Here is an 18442-nt window from a genome sequence, read left to right as displayed (position 1 = left end):
GTGGTAATACATCTCCCATGAAGAGTCTCAAGCAGTATAGTCAACATGGCCATCACAGAATGCTTGACTTTTATTTAGCATAATAGAGCATGAGTCATACATTTAAAACTTTAATATATATCTTCTGTTTAAAGACTGATCTTGTATTAGAGGGAAATAGACAGCAGAGCGAGCAAATTACATTAGTGACAAAACTATAAGGAAACATTTAATTATCTGGAAAAAGAATATCGTGAGGCACTTTCCTCTTGCACATCCATCTCTCACATTTATTATGCAGCTTTGAAAAAAAAGAAGGGACCAGTACACTGATTGGGTATTGCACTTACTAACAGAACATAAGTTACTCTCTGTCGAGTGTTTCTAAGGGGAGGTATCGCTGTTGTTTGGCGACTTTTTTTTTTTTTTTTTTTTTTTTTTACAGAATTGGGAATTCTTGGTCATGCTAAGAAACTTTAACAACCTAGCAGTATTTTTCTGTTTAAGTACGCAGTCATATACTTAAAATACTTTGTGCTCGCTTCGGCAGCACATATACTAAAATTGGAACGATACAGAGAAGATTAGCATGGCCCCTGCGCAAGCATATACTTAAAATACTTTTAAATGCAGGTAGATATCGTAAATGAAAATACAGCTATATGAACATAGATGTTGTAATGCAAAGAATTCGGATTTATTCTAAGCCTTGGTTTATAAACCAGTTTTTTTTTCTTCGTCACCATTTACGATTCCACTTTTTCTCTCCTAGGCAGAGATAATGCATATTGTAGGGGACTTACCGTCAGGTGCTTTGTGCCTTCATTTGAATGACTGGTGGGCTCCTGGACATGTCTTTTTCACTAACAACTTTTTAGAGTCTTACTAAACATTGGTAGGGTGGCTTGTAATCATTAGATGTTGTAGAGGAGGAGAAATAATTTTTCCTCTGTCCTTCTAGGTTCTTGACAGAGACACGCCCCCACACACCGAGGAATAAAAGACAGATTAATAGGAGAAAAAAAAAACAAACAGAAGTTTAATTACATGTATGCCTTCTCTATGCATAGGAGACACCCAGGAAAACTGAGTAACTCCTGAAAATGGCCCTAGCCACCACCTTAATACAGTCTCCAGCTAAAGACAAAAGAAGATGCTGGGGGTGGGGAGTCCGTCAAGGGAGGTTACCAGGAAGAGCACAGAAAACAAGACTAAGGATGTGGTGCAGATTTAAATCGTTGCCTTCTCCAAGGATAAGAGTCTCTAGAGATTTAAAGTTATCTTTTTCTTCCTGGCACAGCAGGCACATCCTTACAAATGGAGATTTCCCATGTAAATGTAAATGTCTCCTAGAAAAAGGTGACTTCTACTTGGTATTCAGAGCTTTTTCTCTTGGGTGATGTTTCTTAAATATAATCAGCCTAAAATAATCTGTAAACCACAGAGGCATATTGGGGGGGGGCATATTCTGCTTCTCTTCAAATCAAATAATAATTTCTGTTTCAAAGAAGGTGTTCATAGATAAAATGGATTCAAAATAGATCATTTAGGACTCCATGGTGGCTCAGTCGTTTGAGCGTTTCACTTCGGCTCAGGTCATGATCTCATGGCTTATGAGTTTGAGCCCCGTATGGGGCTCTCTGTTGTCAGAGCAGAGCGCACTTCAGATCCTCGGTCTCCCTCTCTCTCTGCCCCTCCCCTGCTTGAGCGCGCACGCGCGCGCTCTCTCTCTCTCTCTCTGTCGAAAATAAACATTTAAAAGAAAGACAACAACAACAAAATAGATCATTCAGTCTCCTTACAATATTCATTGTTTTTCAATTGATATGGTTAACAAAAGAAAAATAGTGTTAAGGAAATAAAAATATAAAGAAACCACAGTAATACAGAATTCTAACACTAAGATTCCCAAGTCTAACTTTAATGATAATAATTATGATAAGTTTGTGTATCTAATCAGAATTTAATAATTTATATATGAAGAATTGTGAAAAACAATTTATTTTTTTATTATTTTTGTTTCCTCAAGCTCCTTCTAAACCCCGAGTGAGAAAGGAGGAGAGCTCCCCATTCTTTTTCAGTAGATTTCCTCCTTTTCCTCTTTCACAATATTGTCAAGAAGAAGTTATACTTTCAAGTTTTATAACAAAGAGAACATGATAAGAGAATTGTGAGAAGAATATAGATTTACCCAGGCAGTTTTAGAAGATAATATTTATCATTTTATATGTAAAAAGTATGAATGATAATGGCGTATGTTCATTTAAAGTGCAGTTATGTCAGAGAGGAAGACCTTCCTCTGCCCTATGGTCCTTCTAGGTGGAATTAGAATCAAATTGACATGAGTCACATTAAGAGGAAAAAATCTAATAGGTGTACATATGGGAATCCACGTAGACAGAAAATTCCAAAGGAAGCGAGGCAACTCCGAAGCTCCTAGGAGCTAAGGGGAGGGGAAGGGTCTGAGGATGGAAAGGCCATTAGCAGGAAGGAAAGGAGATGTGTGCAAAACAAAGGTTTCCTATTAGGCGGAGAGCACTCTTCCTGGCACTAGCTCTCCTTTCCAATGCAAATTTAGTTAGACGTGGGGGACACAAAGAGCTTATTCTGCATCTGCTGGATTTTGACTACTTTTAACTCAAAATAATCTTTATGCCAAAGTGGCCTATCCTGAGGCAGCCTGCCCTTGGCCCCTACAGATACAAATAAATCATATTTGCATATCTTATCAAAATAGTCTTGGAATTTAAGATGCTGAGAACACATGGCAGTGTTCTTTTTTTTTATTCATTTTTAAAAATTATTTAAAGTTATTTATTGAGAAAGAGAGAGCGAGAGAGCAAGCGGGATAGGGACAGGCAGAGAGGGGAGAGAGAATCCCAAGCAGGCTCTGCACTGCCAGTGCAGAGCCCGACATGGGGCTCGAACCCACGAACCATGAGATCATGTGAGCCGAAATTAAGAGTCAGAATGCTGACTGAGCCACCCAGATGCCCCATGGCAGTGTTCTTTTAAAGCAAGGTGATTTTGGCAATTGACATAGTTAAATAAACATTTAGTGTATCCCCAAATTAAACTAAAGCTGTCAGACTATTAACCAAACTAGTCTGCATATCAGCCTCTGTTTATTATCTCTGTTTGAACAGAATATTCCAGCTCAGACATCCTGAATAGATGTCAACAAGTCATATACTCACTCTTTCTTTTCAGTAGTACTCAATAAGCATCTTTTAAACAAATAGTAAATGTACAAAGGAGTCTGGTGATACTTTTTGGCAACATTGGACTTTTAGGCAAAGTGTGCAAGTATATATGTTTGGGAGAGACAGTCTGCATGTGTGTGTGTGTGTGTGTGTGTGTGTGCAGGAATGCATGCACACACTCATCACTGATGGGGTTTTGGGGCGCTGGTGAAGTTTGAAGCCAGCGGTCAAGAAAGAATTCTTGAAGACATCTTTGATGCAAAAAAGGTGATTTTATTAAAGCACGGGGACAGGACCCATGGGCAGAAAGAGCTGCACTGGGGTTGTGACAGGTAACTGATTATATACCTTTAGGTTGGGAATGGGGTAGGGATAGCATAAGTCTCTAAGGTATTTTGGAAGCAAGGTTTCCAGGGCCTTGAGGGACTAGCTGCTGTTAGGAAAACACATTTATTACTGTTTAGTAAAACCTCAGTCATGAGACCCTTTAGATGTATATCAGGGGGCTTCCCAGCATATATCTGGGGTAGTTAAGATAAAGGAAGTTTCCAAAGGAATTTTTATATGTTAATGTAGACTTCCAGGATCCTCGGGGGTCAGGATCATGTTAAGCCGATTCCCTTTTGCCCCCAGCAAAGTGTCATCATGGAGGCAGCTGAGCTCCTAGAGGAAGGTCACACTGCCTGTTTCAAGGACTACTCAAATGGGCTGTAGGCAGTAAGGGAATTTCATTTTTCATTTGCCTTAGTTTCCTGCATCACCATGGCAAGGCCTTAAAAACCCCCTTTCATCTTGATGAGGGTGATATTAGGGCTCCAGGAAATTGAGTCTATACGTTTCTGGAGATTAGGCTATGGATAAGATTGCCTTCTTCTTGCAGTTTACTGAGTTATCTGTAAACGGAAGGAGACTCCTGTCCTGCATGACTGTGATCTCTATCAGTCAACCATCTGCTTTCTTTCCTTTCCCTTGTTCTGGGGCAGCCAGGAGTGTCGGAGGAATATCACACATGTCCCCCTGGGGGGGGGGTGCTGTTAGCCTGTACTTCACCCTCAGCTTGTCCCACGCTCTCTCCTCAGTTACCATATTGTGTTTTGCTTCCATTATTGGGCTCATTGCTCTTCCTTTTGGGGGACATAGATACTACATACTTTCCAGAAGGTTTTTATGTATTTACACAAATACATAAAGTACATAAGTAGGTTTAAAATCCCTACTTAATATTTTCTGGGTCCAGCTTATGCAACACAGTGATATTTTAATGAGACAGGCTTTCCATTATTTTGGAGCATTGTGAGAAACATAATAAAATTATTGTTAGCATGTTTGTGTGTGTATATGTGTGTATTCGGTTCACAGCAATTAAGAAGAGCAAATACTATATCTCTTGAGTTATAAACCAACAAACAAAGGCTGGTAGAAAACAAAAGCAAACAAACAAAAGGGCCCTAATTCTCAATGATGATTTTTCTGTAATAGAAGTCTCATTTCTTCTAACCAAAACATAACCCATCTGGAAAATAAATAAGACAAAGCAAACAATTCAAAATTCAAGTGAGTTGTATCTTATCAGATAATAACTTGTTGGTGCTTATGTGAATGGTAATACATTCATATCTAATACCAGTGAAGAGGCAAAAATGTTTTTGTTTTCTATTTGTGTTATGTGTAGCTCAGATAATATGAAAAAGCTTTATTAGAAAGCTTATGTAATGATAAATTAGGTAAAAGTTTGAAAAACAGAATTTAATAATGGTGTGGGAAACAAGGGCAAAAGGAAATAATTACATTTCCTTACAACTCCCAGCCCACGGACATGTCCTTGAGACAGGCAGAGTGACCTTCCTGTCAGAGTTCAGCTGCCTCAATGTTGACACTTGGCTAAGGGCACAGGGCAACCTTAGCTTAACATTACCCCAACCTTCAGGATCCCGTTAAGTCTCCTTTCAATGTATAAAAATTCCTTTGGAAATTTCCTTTATCTCTGTCCCCCAAAATATATGTTAGCAATCATCCTGCAAGCATATGGCCCCCTGATATACATCTGAAGGGTCTCATGACTAAGGTTTTATTAGACAGTAATAAATGACCTTGCTTCCAAAATTCCTTAGAGATGTACGCTATCCCTACCCCTCTCCCAACCTGAAAGTATATTATCAGTTGCTTCTCACAACCCCAGTGCACCTCTTTCTGTCCACAGATTCTGTCCCTGTGCTTTAATAGAACCATCTTTTTGCACCGAAGACATCTCAAGAATTCTTTCTTGGCCTTTGGCTCCAAACCCCACCATTTCCACATCAATAAATATTCTGGTAGATATATATTCAAGTATAATATCAAATACCTATTAATGATTTGTTTTAAATTCAGAAATATCATTTTTATTTAAAATACAAAAATGTAGAGCTCAGTTAAAACTTTCAAGCCCAGGATAAAGGTTTTCCTTTAAACTTTGAATAATGGATACAGTTGAAATTTTTCTTCAGCATTTCTGTGTGATTCACTTGGCCAGAGATTGACCAAACCCCTAGGCTCAGACCAAGCTAGCAGGAAGGACAGGAAATCTAGAATATGAATTACCTGATGAAGATTAAAGTGGAACCTGTCATGTCCACATGGATAAACCTTCTTAGAACAGGGACATCTCGGGGGAACTCTTAGTCAAACTGAAAGTAACAGTATTCCCACACTGCTATGGACTTAGCAAAACATGCTGAGGATGTGACAATGGCTTTCTAACCGTGAAATAACTAAATATGACAATAATGAATAGAATCTTCTTAACAGGCAAATTCTTCTTAGAGTAGTGATTCCCTATTTCAAATCTGTAACTCAAGGAAACTCTAGAGAGAGTAATGAGGGTCTGTGTGATCTCCCCCCGTCAATATTTCAGAGTCTAACAGTAGTCTTTGAATGAATTTTCTAAAGACACTCGTGAAAATCATTTTGAAAACATGAGGTCTGAGTTGGAAAAATAATGGGAGGCCTCTAGTTGGTGAAAGTAACTGCAAGTCATTGCTCTAGTATAGAAGTTCCAGATGTATATTACTCAGAAAATGATTTCTGTAGGTTAATGGGTGTTAGTAGAAACAAAAATAATTCAAATATTTGGAAATGCTCTGTTTAAAATCAATAATTTGGCTTTCTTTGCATTTGCAAAAGGGGATTGGGGGAAATTTTCCCAAATGTATTTTTTGGCCATAAAGTTATTTTTTTTCTTTCAAAAATATGGCAGAACTAAAGTTCCATAGAACCTAATTTGGGTAATGCTTAACTGGCATGGTAGAGCCAATAATACAGGAATGGATACTGAAGACAAAACCACCCACTGTCCTTTCATTCTGTTAGAGCCTTTTCACTTTGATGGAATAATCTGGATACCATAAGGTTTTTCTCTGGAGTCCTCTTTTGACCCAGTGAGTCCGAATCTTCTGGCTTGGGACTCATCACTATGAAGTTTGCTTTCTGACCACTTCTACAAACTATCTACCCAGGGTTATGTTTTGTCTGACTTTCCACATTATAGATGCAGGAAAGTAAGGGCCTGTTTTTGTTTTGTTTTGTTTTGTTTTGTTTTGTTTTGTTTTGTTTTTTAACGTTCAGACAGGTTATGTCACAATTCAACTAAAGTGCAGGAGCACTGTGTGCCAGACATTGCAGTGAAGACAGTGTCATCCAGACTGGCTATGGGATTAGGGCTTCGTGGAGCACATAGGATGAATGAGTTAAACCAGGAAGGTGTGCATTATTCCAACTCAGCTTGGTATGCTGGAAGCCATGTATTTGCAAGCAAAAAGATAAGAGGCCCGAATCTCACTTTGGCCTTTGTTAGCTCTGTGAATTGGGCAATTTATATAACGTTTCTAAGCCTCAACGTTTTCATTTATAACCTGAAGACAACACTGCCAACTTTGAATACTTAAAAGATGAAATAACATAGTTTCACATAGAAGATTCAGGTATATATTAAGTATTAAATAGATGGTATTACTATTATTCATTAAATAGAATGCAGAAATTTTCTTTTAAGTCTTCTTGCTCCTACCACAATCCTCTGAACCTATTTTTTCCCACCTCTTCTTGTTCTGTACCTCCCCTAACCTCCAGACTCTAGGCAATGATTCTAAGTAGCTTAATATGTTTCTGTTTCCAAAGATATTTTCTCTTCAGTGGAGGATGTCTGATGATCCAAAACACTTATAGATGGAAATCAACTCATTTCTTGTGATAGATGCTCAAATAATGTAAAATAATATAGAGGAGCTATTTTTGCTGTGGCTGTCTCCCCAAATTTGTATCATCTCTGTGGGAGGCTAATTCCTCACAAGGCTGACCCTTGACCCCACACCCAACACTCACACTCCTGGGAACCTCTCAAGCCTTCTATTCCAATGCTTTTGATAACAAAAATGTAGTAGCATATTATCTATTGTTTTTCTAGCTGTTTGGTTTTTTTGAAGTTTATTTATTTATTTTGAGAAAGAGAGAGCAGGAGAGGGGCAGAGAGAAAGGGAGAGAGAGACTCCCAAGCAGTTTCCATACTGCCAGCGCAGAGCCCCATGCGGGACTCAAACTCACCAACCGTGAGATAGTGACCTGAGCTGATACCAAGAGTCTGATGCTTAATTGAGTGAGCCACCCAGCTGCCCCTCTGTTTTTTATAACTCTGTTCAAACCCAGAGAGTAAGTCTTATGTTACACAGATTATATTCATTTTTTAAATCCTTCCCAAATTTTAAATTTATGTTCCATTTAGTTTTTTCATTCTTTTTATTACAGCACTCTAAACCAAAGTGAATTATATGATGTAGGTACTAACTGTGAACAACAGAAATAAATGTGATATTCAGATCTATCACTAAACACAATATTGCTCTCATTGAAATTTTATATAAATGTAAATAAAAAGATTAGATCATTTAGTGCCACTTAAATGTCTGTATATTGCAAAATTGCTAATGTTTAGTGCCCCCTGCTGCTTAAAGTGATTTACTTGCTATGAAATATTTTAACGATTTTTCTCTTATTGGCCAAACTGTAAGTCATACGTACTTTTACTAACAGCTCCACCAAGAGACATGTCTACTCATCTGTGCTTGCTTATAGCTCAGCTCATGTTCTGTGTATGAGCAGTGTAGTTTTGTTTATTTTTTGCATTTTCCCAAATGGGTTGTGCACTCTTATGTGGTGGAGCCTTTACTCACAGTTGAACACTTCCTCACATACTTTCCTACTATTTAGTCCATACTTATGTCATGTTCTTACACTCTTTTGGGATTCTGTCTCTCTCCCCAGATCTAAGCACTTAAAAAGCAGGAAATATGCCCTACTCACTACTGTCTCTTCAAGGCCTGTCACAGCCTCTGGCCCATCAGAAGTGCTTAAGAAATGATTGTCCCATGAATGAATGTATGAATGAATGTCGTTTCAGAATCCTAATTGTGAGAAGGGGTTATGTTCCATTTCCAAACAGAAATCACATGCTCAGTAATACCCCTGGGGGTGGCATATACAATTTCCAGGAGAACAGTTCTAGTGATCTAGGTCTTACTATAGAGCTTATCTCCTTTCTAAGAAGTTCAGATGATTAAGAAACTTTTTTGGTTATGCTGACCCCAAATCTAACTGAATGATATCTGAAAATAATATCCTCTTTTCTGGCTTCTCTCAAGGTAAAAAGTAGATCTAGTTTTATATCCGTTTGACATTTTCTCATATCTGCACAGGGTAATTAATTCCTGACATTTTTTCTTGTTTTTGACTAAACCTCATTGAATATTCTTTTTTTGTTTGTTTTTTAAAGTTGATTTATTTATTTTGAGAAAGAGAAAAAAAAAACGTGACCAGGAGAGGGAGAGAGAGAGCAGGAGAGAGAGAATCCCTAGCAGGCTCGCTCCACATTGTCAGTGCAGAGCCTGATGCGAGGCTCAGTCTCATGAACCCTGAGATCATGACCTGAGCTGAAATAAGAGACGCTTAATCAACTGAGTCACACAGGTGCCCCTCACATCCAGTATTCTAATAGTCTTTGCATGCTATGTTATAAGGTCCTAAGTCACCTTTCCAGTTGATTGAACTCTAGTCCTTTTATTCAGAAAAGACCTAGAAAGTGAACAGCTTCCATCCAGAACCTGGTCAAATGGACTGTGTCTGTTTTCAACCTGGCTAAAAATAATGCATAGGAAATAGTTATAGGTCTCAGAAAAGACTAATTTGCTGCTTTTGAAGGCCTATAAATTGTCTATTTTCCTGGGGGATTCATTCTTGTTATAATATAGTGTTTATGAGATCTCATCTCCCACAATTTCCTGACAGAAAAATAGGTATGTGACAAAGTAAGTTTGGGCTTCAGCTTGCATTAGTGTAATCTATTCTGTCTCAAGCTTGCACATCAAGCTTGTGTACCATTTATATTATCCCTCCTCAGTTTGACTCAATTCCTTGTTATTGATCATACTCTGAAACTATGTACATATACATGAAACACTTGGATGAGATATTATCTCATATATATTAAAAATTCAAATCTGGGCCACCTAGGTGGCTCAGTCGGTTAAGCATACAACTTTGGCTCAGGTCATGATCTCATGGTTAGTGGGTTCAAGCCCCGCATTGGGTTCTGGGCTGACAGCTCAGTGTCTGGAGCCTGCTTTGGATTCTGTGTCTCCCTCTCTCTCTGCTCCTGCCCCGCTCGCTCTCTCTCTCTCTCTCTCTCTCTCTCTCTTTCTCAATAAATAAATCTCTCTCTCTCAAAAAATAAATAAAACATTAAAAAAATTTTAAATCTAAATCCTAGGGAAATGTATTCCTGCCATTTTTACTAATATCTATGAAATAGGGACATTTCTCCAGTAATTGAGAAAAAAAAAATTAAACTGGGGCACCTGGCTGGCTCACTCAGAAAAGCATGTGACACTTGATATCAGGGTCATGAGTTCAGGTCCCAACAATGTGGGGTGTAGAGATTACTTAAATAAATTAAGATTACAAAAATTAAACTGACAGGACTTAACAAATAGGCCCCAAATATAAATGCAATGTATAACACTCAATAAATAAACAGGAGCAAGCAGTTACGATACAACATAATAGATAGAGCTTATGGCATCAATATATTAACTTGATGAATCACCTCTTTATAGACTCTACTTTGTTTTTTAGATAATTTTATTGTAACAAATTTAATCTTTGCATAAAATTCATGAAAACGATTTAGAAAGACTGTTGAGTTAATCTATTCTGTGAGTCATACTGTATTCATTTTATTTCTCTGGCAAGTATTTTCATTGATCCTTTAAATCTATAAACACATTAGCATTAACGTTGTGTGTGTGTGTGTGTGTGTGTGTGTGTGTGTGTGTGCACGCGTTTGTTTTACTGGACAAAACAATTCGTGAATGATGTCTATATTTTAAACTACAATCGGTTTTCACATTAAAAGGGCTAATGTTTCAGCAGATGGTAAAGACAACATATGGGAGGGAGAATATGTACTCTTCCTTGCTCTCAAAAATATTTTTACATATTTTGGAAGCAGAAGTTGGAGTTACTCATTTTGCCTCTTAGTGAATTCGACTCTGAATGGCCAATAGAAATTAAAATGCTTTAAATTAAACCTCTTTTTAAGGCACTAAAATGAGCGAACTAGAATTATGTCTTGTATCTTAGGAATTAAATGGTAGAAGGAGCTTTCTAATCACAAAAGAGTGGTTGGCTTAGACTCTAAACATGTATCAAAAGTTTACTCATATTTAGGACATAATTAAGGCAGTTGCTTATTTAGTGAAGACATAAAATAGGGAAAATAATCCATACAGTGCAGGGGGATCATGCTCTTGGCATGAATCTCTTTTTATATCCAGTGATAACGTTACTAGTGAACGTTCCTTACTTAGTTCAACCTGACTTCCTACCAACAAACAACATGTAATTGAGATGTTCATAGATTGATACTGGATGGGCTTAATAAAGGGTTCTACTTCTGCACATCTCTGGAATTAAAACAAAAGGCACTAAACCTACAATTAACAGCTGGAGATAACATATAATTTTCCAGAGCCCAATAGCAGTTTTTATGTTTCTCCATTGTGCTTCATATATTGGCCTATTTGCTGCAGATTCTGCCCCGGGAAAGCTGAGAATTTGTGTGTGCTGAATTGGGATGTCATTTTCTGTGACCTCTGAATGTTAGTGATAAAAGCTTTACTGTCGGGGAAACACAGGCACCATGTTGCCTTTTTACCATTAGAGATGTTGTCATTTGCTTCTCACAACAGAAATGCCTGTGGGTTGCACCACAGCTGAGGCACAGTTTGTCAAACATCCTTAATCAGCAAACACATCAGAGAGTATAGCCACGCTTGGAGCATCCATTCCATCGCTGTGAATCACGTGTTATTTAGGAAGACATTTCTGCCAAAGATATCACTGAAATAATTTGAGGTGGTAAAAAGAACAATACCACATAAATCAAGGAAAGGAGCAGCAAAACTTTTGGATTTTTTCCTAGCAGCCTACTGTATGTAGTAATTCATATAAGCACTTTTCTTTAAAAATAAGGAAGTATCAAGTAATTGAGATGACTTCATTGAATTGCTTACACTCACACTTAACGGTGTAAAAACAGGGAAATTTAGAGCCAAAGCTGAAGCCATCATGTCCTAAGACTATAAAAACGGTAGGTAGCTCTACTAAGTAGAAATAGCTCGTATCAAATTGCATATGTGCAGAATATTCACTATTACATTTTTTAAATTTACGTAAAAATAGTAGAAAAAAGTGTTCATCATACTAACTGAGCAATGGATTATAAAGTTTTTTTTAGTAAAAGTAAAGAGACTAAAATAATTTTGAGAAAGTCTGTTAATTGAAAAAGTCAGGTGATCTACTAAGGTTATAGGCTTAATAGGTTAAAAATTTACTCAAAAATATTTTTTTCTATATATAAGGGCTTATTTTTAATTTTCTTTGTAAGTTTCTCCTGAGTCTGGCTTTCTGAGTTTGGGGCTTCATTTTACACTTTCTTGTCCTTTTATTTCAAATGCCGTGTGTGGTAACTTACAATAAGAAAGATGACACTTGAAAAAATTTTTAAGATATATACATATTATGAAACAAGGGAAGGAATTATATACATAGGGAAATACTATGAAAAGAACAGATGTAAAGTTACTCTAGAAAAATGCACATTATAGTGTCCTTTTAATATTTAAGTTGGATTGCACATTTGGTTCTGATACCCAGATTAAAACAAAAAATGAAATGTGCTAGGTTACAAATTTATATTGTATTTGTATTGTCTAAATCTCATACCACAAATGCAGAGCAAGGAAGTATAAAAACAGTGCAAGAGGAGAAATCCCAAATATAGCAAATAAAATGATATATGTGAATTTAACAGACCCATTGTGCCAAAGAGACTAAAACATGAAGGGTTTTTTTTTTTTGCATTTGATGAAAAAAATTAACTTGTTTGTATGCAATCCATGAAATGATGTGTGTGTATAGAACAGCTGAAGCTGGAAATATAGGCGTGAATATATGACCTTATGTATAGCAAAATGTTTAACTTACTGAAATTGCACACTAAATAATCCATTTTTACTCTTAAATTCTATAAATCTCTGGGACAGGAAGACTTGGAGACATTCTGAAGCTAGGAAGTAATTTCTGAGTTGATGGTAGAATGTATTCAGTTTTTATAATTGGTTAAGTTTTCTACTTTTTCTCTTGAATCACAGTTGAATTCAATAAATGTTTATTTTCTAAACTATTTTCCATGTTTTCTAAGGTCACCTTTCTACTGCCATATTATCCCTTATATTCCCCTCTGAATTTAAGGATATCTACTATATATATAGTTACTTTTCTTTTTATGTTTTCTTTTCTTTTTTATGTTATTTATTTTTTATTTGTTTTCTTCCCTCTTAAATTGTTACTCTTTTTCTCTTTTTTGACATAATCTTTCCAGAGGAGTGTATATATTATTCTTCTTAAAGATTTGTATTTTTTCTTTACCAAGTCACACAAGTGATTCTTTATTTTGTCTGTCATTGATGTTCATACTTTTTATTTCACTTTCTTTTTCTTTGGGTAACTACTCCTCTGCTTTTGATTTTCATCTTGAAATAATTTATTAAATCATTTTTGTTCTTTTTTTATAATTTAAGGTATGTGAAAAATATATATGATATTCTATTTTATAAAATGTATGATATATAAGCACTAAACAAACAAATGTGTATATATAGATATATACATAAATATACATAGTGGTGGAGAAAATATGAAACTAGGCAAAGAAAGGCAGAAAAGAGAAAATTTTACAAAAATATTCACTGAAATACTAGTAGGAGATGTCTGTTGAATCTTGTTTACACTTTTCTGTGCTCTTTATGGTGACAAATGATAGACTCGTTTTTAAACCCAAGAACAATAGTCACTGGTATATTTGGAATTAAATCAGTTTTAAAAATTAGTAAGCAAATGGTGATGTAAGATGTCAAATTTAGCTCATTTACTTAAATTCCCCGTTTTAAAAGTCCATATAAAATTATATTAAAGGAATCAGAAGAAAGGTACAATCTACAGCAATGTTTTATTTTATTTATTTTAATTTTTTTAATGTTTATTTATTTTTGAGAGAGAGGGAGAGACAGAATGTGTGCAGAAGGGCAGAGAGAGAGGGAAACACAGAATCTGAAGCAGTCTCTAGGCTCTGAGCTGTCACCACCAGCCAGATGCGATGCTTGAACTCAAAAACTTTGAGATCATGACCTGAGCAGAAGTCAGATGCTTAACCGACTGAGCCCCCCAGGCGCCCCTACAACAATATTTTAAAACTGAAAGATTCTAGGGGCTCTTGGGTGGCTCAGTTAGTTAAGCACCTGATTCTTGATTTTGGCTCTGGTCATGATCTCACTGTTCAGGAGCTGGAACCCAGCATCTGGCTCTGTGCTGACAGTGAGTAGCCTGCTTGGGATTCTCTCTTTCCCTCTCTCTCTGCCCCTTCCCCCAACGCGTGTGCATGTGTACTCTCTCTCTCTCTCAAAATAGATTTTTTAAAAATGAGAGATTTCTATAGAGGATGAAAGAACTAAAAAAATTCTGAAATATGAAACACCAAAGAAGCAGCAGCTTAGAATATGTGCAGAAAGGTCAACCGTTCAAGAGGGCTTTGCTGTTGAGAAGGAAGATGACCCACCTAGCAAAATCCTGGGCATCATTTTGTCTTAGAGATGGCACATACAATGGAAGATCATAGTAAGAATGGGAATTTTAATGGGGACAAAAGTCATTCTTCACTATGGAAGTGTTTAATTCATCCCTAAATACCACCTCACCTCATTTTAATACAGAGTCATCTGAATCCACACAGCTACTCTAAAAACCTTACAGGACACTTTCCAATTGGAAGATAGGGCCTGAGACAACCGGAGCTGAACCCTGAAATAATACCCTTTCTCATTCTGATGTTTGGGAATCCTCAGTCATAAAGATGGGGATCAAATTACTCATTCTATTTTTTTTAATTTTTAAAAGTTTATTTAAAAAACTTTGAAGAGCAAGCAGGTGTGGGGCAGAGAGAGAGGTAGAGAATCCCGAGCAGGTTCCACACTGTCAGCACAAAACCCGCTGCAGGGCTTGAACGCATGAATACAGTATCATGACCTGAGCAAACAAGAGGCAGAGGTTTAACCGACTGAACCACCCAGGTGCCCCCAAGTTGCTCATTCTAAAGCAAAGCATTCTGATCCTCTAGACCCATACAAAGCTCAGTGACAATTCATTTTCAACCATAGATAGACCCCTAAGATTTAGAAATTGAGGGAAGATGGCCATAAATGAGAGAGTAAGGAATAGAAACTAACACAAAAATGGGGAGAAGATGATTAAAAGAACAGAAGATAGTTTAAAACAATAACAAAAAGGAGATTCAATTGTATTTTCTGAAATATTTGAAAAATCACTAATACAAAACTCTTAAATGATTAAAAAGTAACAGGAGAAGAAAAATAAAGATTGAATTTAAAAAGCAATATGGCTCAAAAAGTAAAAATCAATAATAGGTAATGAAAATCAAGAAAATAAAACAAAAACTAGAAAAGGAGAAAGCAAAAAAAAAAGGAAAAGAAAAGAAAAAAAGGAGGGGGAGCAGTGGAGCAGGGAAAAGACACAGAGAACATCAATCCAATAGGACAAACATCAAATTTACAACAATTCTGGGAAGATTAAATGTGAAAAAAGGTAAAAGCTATTAAAAATTATATAAGAAAATTCCTGTGACCTGAAGAGAGGAAGGAATAGTCAAATTGAAAATGCAGAACATTTAAAGTCTAGTCTTTTAGCAACTCTGAGGTCTATAATATGGTATTATTGACTATAATCATTGACTATAATCACTATGCTGTGCCTTTGCCCTCTAGAACTTACTCATATTTTAGTTCCAAGTTTGTCCCCTTTGACCAACATCTCACCAATGTTTCCTCCACCTCCCAGCCCCTGGTAACTACCATTCTACTCTCTGTTTCTATGAGTTTGGCAAAAAACAAAAAAAACAAAAAAACAAACAAAAAACAAAAAAAAACAAACAAAAAAACCAATTAGTTAGAATACTGAAAACAAAACAAAACAAAAAGGTATACACTAAGATGCAACGAATATATCTTAGGCAGCCAGCACAAATTGACAAAAAAATTAAACAAATATCACACAATAAAAGAATTTGAAAAACAGTCTTCAGTGAATTTTGTCCTCTTTTCTGAATTGATTTTCTCCATTGATCATGGTATAATTTACATATAATAAAATTCACCCTTTTTTAATGAGCACCGTTCTGTGAAATTTGACAATCTTACACGATCAAGTAACTATCAGTGAAATCAAGATATGAACATATGTCTATGACCTGGAATAGGTCATATGCCACTTTGTAGTCAATTCCTCCCTCCTCTCCAATCCTTGGCAACTACTGATCTCATTCCCATATCTGAAGTTTTAACTTTTCCAGAATGTCATATAAATTGAATTGCATAGTTTGTAGAATGTGGGGCACAGCTTCTTATACTTAACATAATGCTTTTTGACATTTGTCCTTGTGTTTGCATGCATCAGAGGATTGTTCCTTTTTGTTGCTGAGTAGTCATGGTATGTGTGTTTCACAGTTTAAGTATTCACCTGCTGATGAATGTTTGGGTTGTTTCCAGCTCTTGTTCATTATGAGTAAAGCAGATGTAAACATCCACTTATAGTCTTTGTGTATAAATATGTGTTCATTTCTCTTGGGTATGTACCTACATGTGAAATGGGTGGAAAATAGAGCAGGTATGTGTTAAAAAATATAAAAACTGCCAGATGATTTTCCAAAGTTTGTATTTTCACCACAAATGTGTGAGAGCTCTGGTTGTGTTCATATATTGGAAGTCTCAATACGTCAAGATGTCAGTTTCCCCCAAATTGATCTACAGATTCGGTGCAATGGTCTTCTTAATCCCAACAGGTGTTTTTGTAGAATTTGACAAGGTGACTCTAAAATTTATGTGGGAAAGCAAAACACCTAGATATGCCAGAGAGTTTTTTTAGAAAGAAGAACAAAGTTGGGAGACGCTCACAACCTGATTTCAAGAATGAATACAAAGCTGTAGTAATGAAGACTGTGTTTTATTGGTGAAATAATAGACACGTAGTGTAAGGAGATGGAATAGAGTACATAAATAGACCTACACATATATGGTCACTTGATTTTTTTCTTAGTAAGGAGAGACTTCATTCAAAAGCACTATTGCAAGGGAAGGGAGGGACTATAGCAATAGGGAGAATGCTGTGCCCATAAGATCTGCAAGGATGGCAAGAATTAGGCAAATAGAAATGTTGTTTTTTATAGCGTGTAGCAAACGAGGCTAGAAAGAACTGTGTTTGGAAGGTGAAATGAAACCCTAGCTTGATCAGATAATGTATCACGCACTGTTTTACTCTGAGGCCAGCCTATTTTCCTAGAGGAGCCATGATGTTGGGCCTGTGCGCTGACTCAAGCAGAGGGTGGGCCAAAATTTAGGGGCTTCAAAAAAGGAGAAAAAACTTTGTTCCAGTTGATCAGCGAGGTAGCAATTCAGCTGATTATGAGACCAAAAAATGGGAATTTGGTGTGTGTGTGTCTGGCTTTGTCATGGGTAAACAAGGGATGTGAGGTCTCATCTGGACCTTGTTCCTATTCTGTTGAGGGGTGGTATCAAAGGTCAGTTGTTTTAGTGTCAGACATCTTAAAAGAGGGATATCAGTAATGAAAAAGATAAATATTAATCTAAAGTGTCGTATTAAACATTAATACATTAAATCATGCAGGAGGTTGGTAGACGGAAATCTTTTGATTATGCAGCACTGCTCACTGAGTTTCTTGAAGTTAAGATATCAGTGCTTTTAGTGATGCTGCCCAGTCTTGGTTGCCTATCATATACAAGTTTGCATGACCTGGACATTTTTGGACAGATTTGGACAGATTTGCTTAGTGACCCAGACAGCAGCTTGTCCAGGAAGAAATCCAGCCCATGAGTAGTCACTTGGAGGGATGAGTCCTTCGATGTCTATATCAAGTCAATGAGCCGTAACTCTCAATGCTTCTTCAGCTCCCGGGAGAAAGGACCGACTGCAAGACAACCTAGAGTCTTGATGAGGATCTGGGCAATCAGGTTTCTGTTCTCAGTGATGCCAAGTCAGGAGGGAGGGAGAACAATTGGAAATGCTAGTTTGGAAAGTTGTAGTTGGATACTGAAGGAAACTACAAGAATTAAAAATTTACTAATGGGTGACATATGCAAGGTGACAGGATTCAGTTCAATTTCCAGGGAGACGATAAAACCAGGCAGTTTATGAGGAGGTATAAAATAGGTCACAGACAATGAACAGGACCAGAATATGATAATCCATAATCATCTGCTATAGTTTACAATTGAAACACAAATTTTGTACAGTCAAGCCCTTTTTCATCAAAGACAATCACAAAGAAAGATTATTCTTGATCACAGAATATATCTCTCGTTAGATTTGATCAGATTATTTAAATAGGTGCAGCAAAAATGACAATTTACTACATAGGCATTTTAAATTATGCTTTGCCAGAAGTTTTTAACAGGAGTTTTAAATTGGGCTTTTAAAAACCTTTCAAGGCTCTTAAGCAAAGCCAAGACCTCACCAGCAGATTTCACCTGCAGTACCTATTAAGTTTGGATAAATTCACCTCTTCTCAAAGTTCCCCAAGTATCTTA

The 18442-nt window shown here is 36.6% G+C and overlaps 1 non-coding gene across 1 annotated transcript; it reads left to right on the top strand.

The window, feature by feature from the left end:
* The first annotated feature begins 513 nt into the window (after positions 1–513).
* Positions 514–621, top strand: LOC111558805. Its single transcript, XR_002739944.1, has one exon. It is a non-coding gene; the product is annotated as a U6 spliceosomal RNA (small nuclear RNA).
* Positions 622–18442: the final 17821 nt, after the last annotated feature.

The sequence above is a fragment of the Felis catus genome, chromosome X, assembly GCF_018350175.1.
Source record: "Felis catus isolate Fca126 chromosome X, F.catus_Fca126_mat1.0, whole genome shotgun sequence".
NCBI classification, from domain to species: domain Eukaryota; kingdom Metazoa; phylum Chordata; class Mammalia; order Carnivora; family Felidae; genus Felis; species Felis catus.
This window is presented reverse-complemented; position numbering and strand designations above follow the sequence as displayed.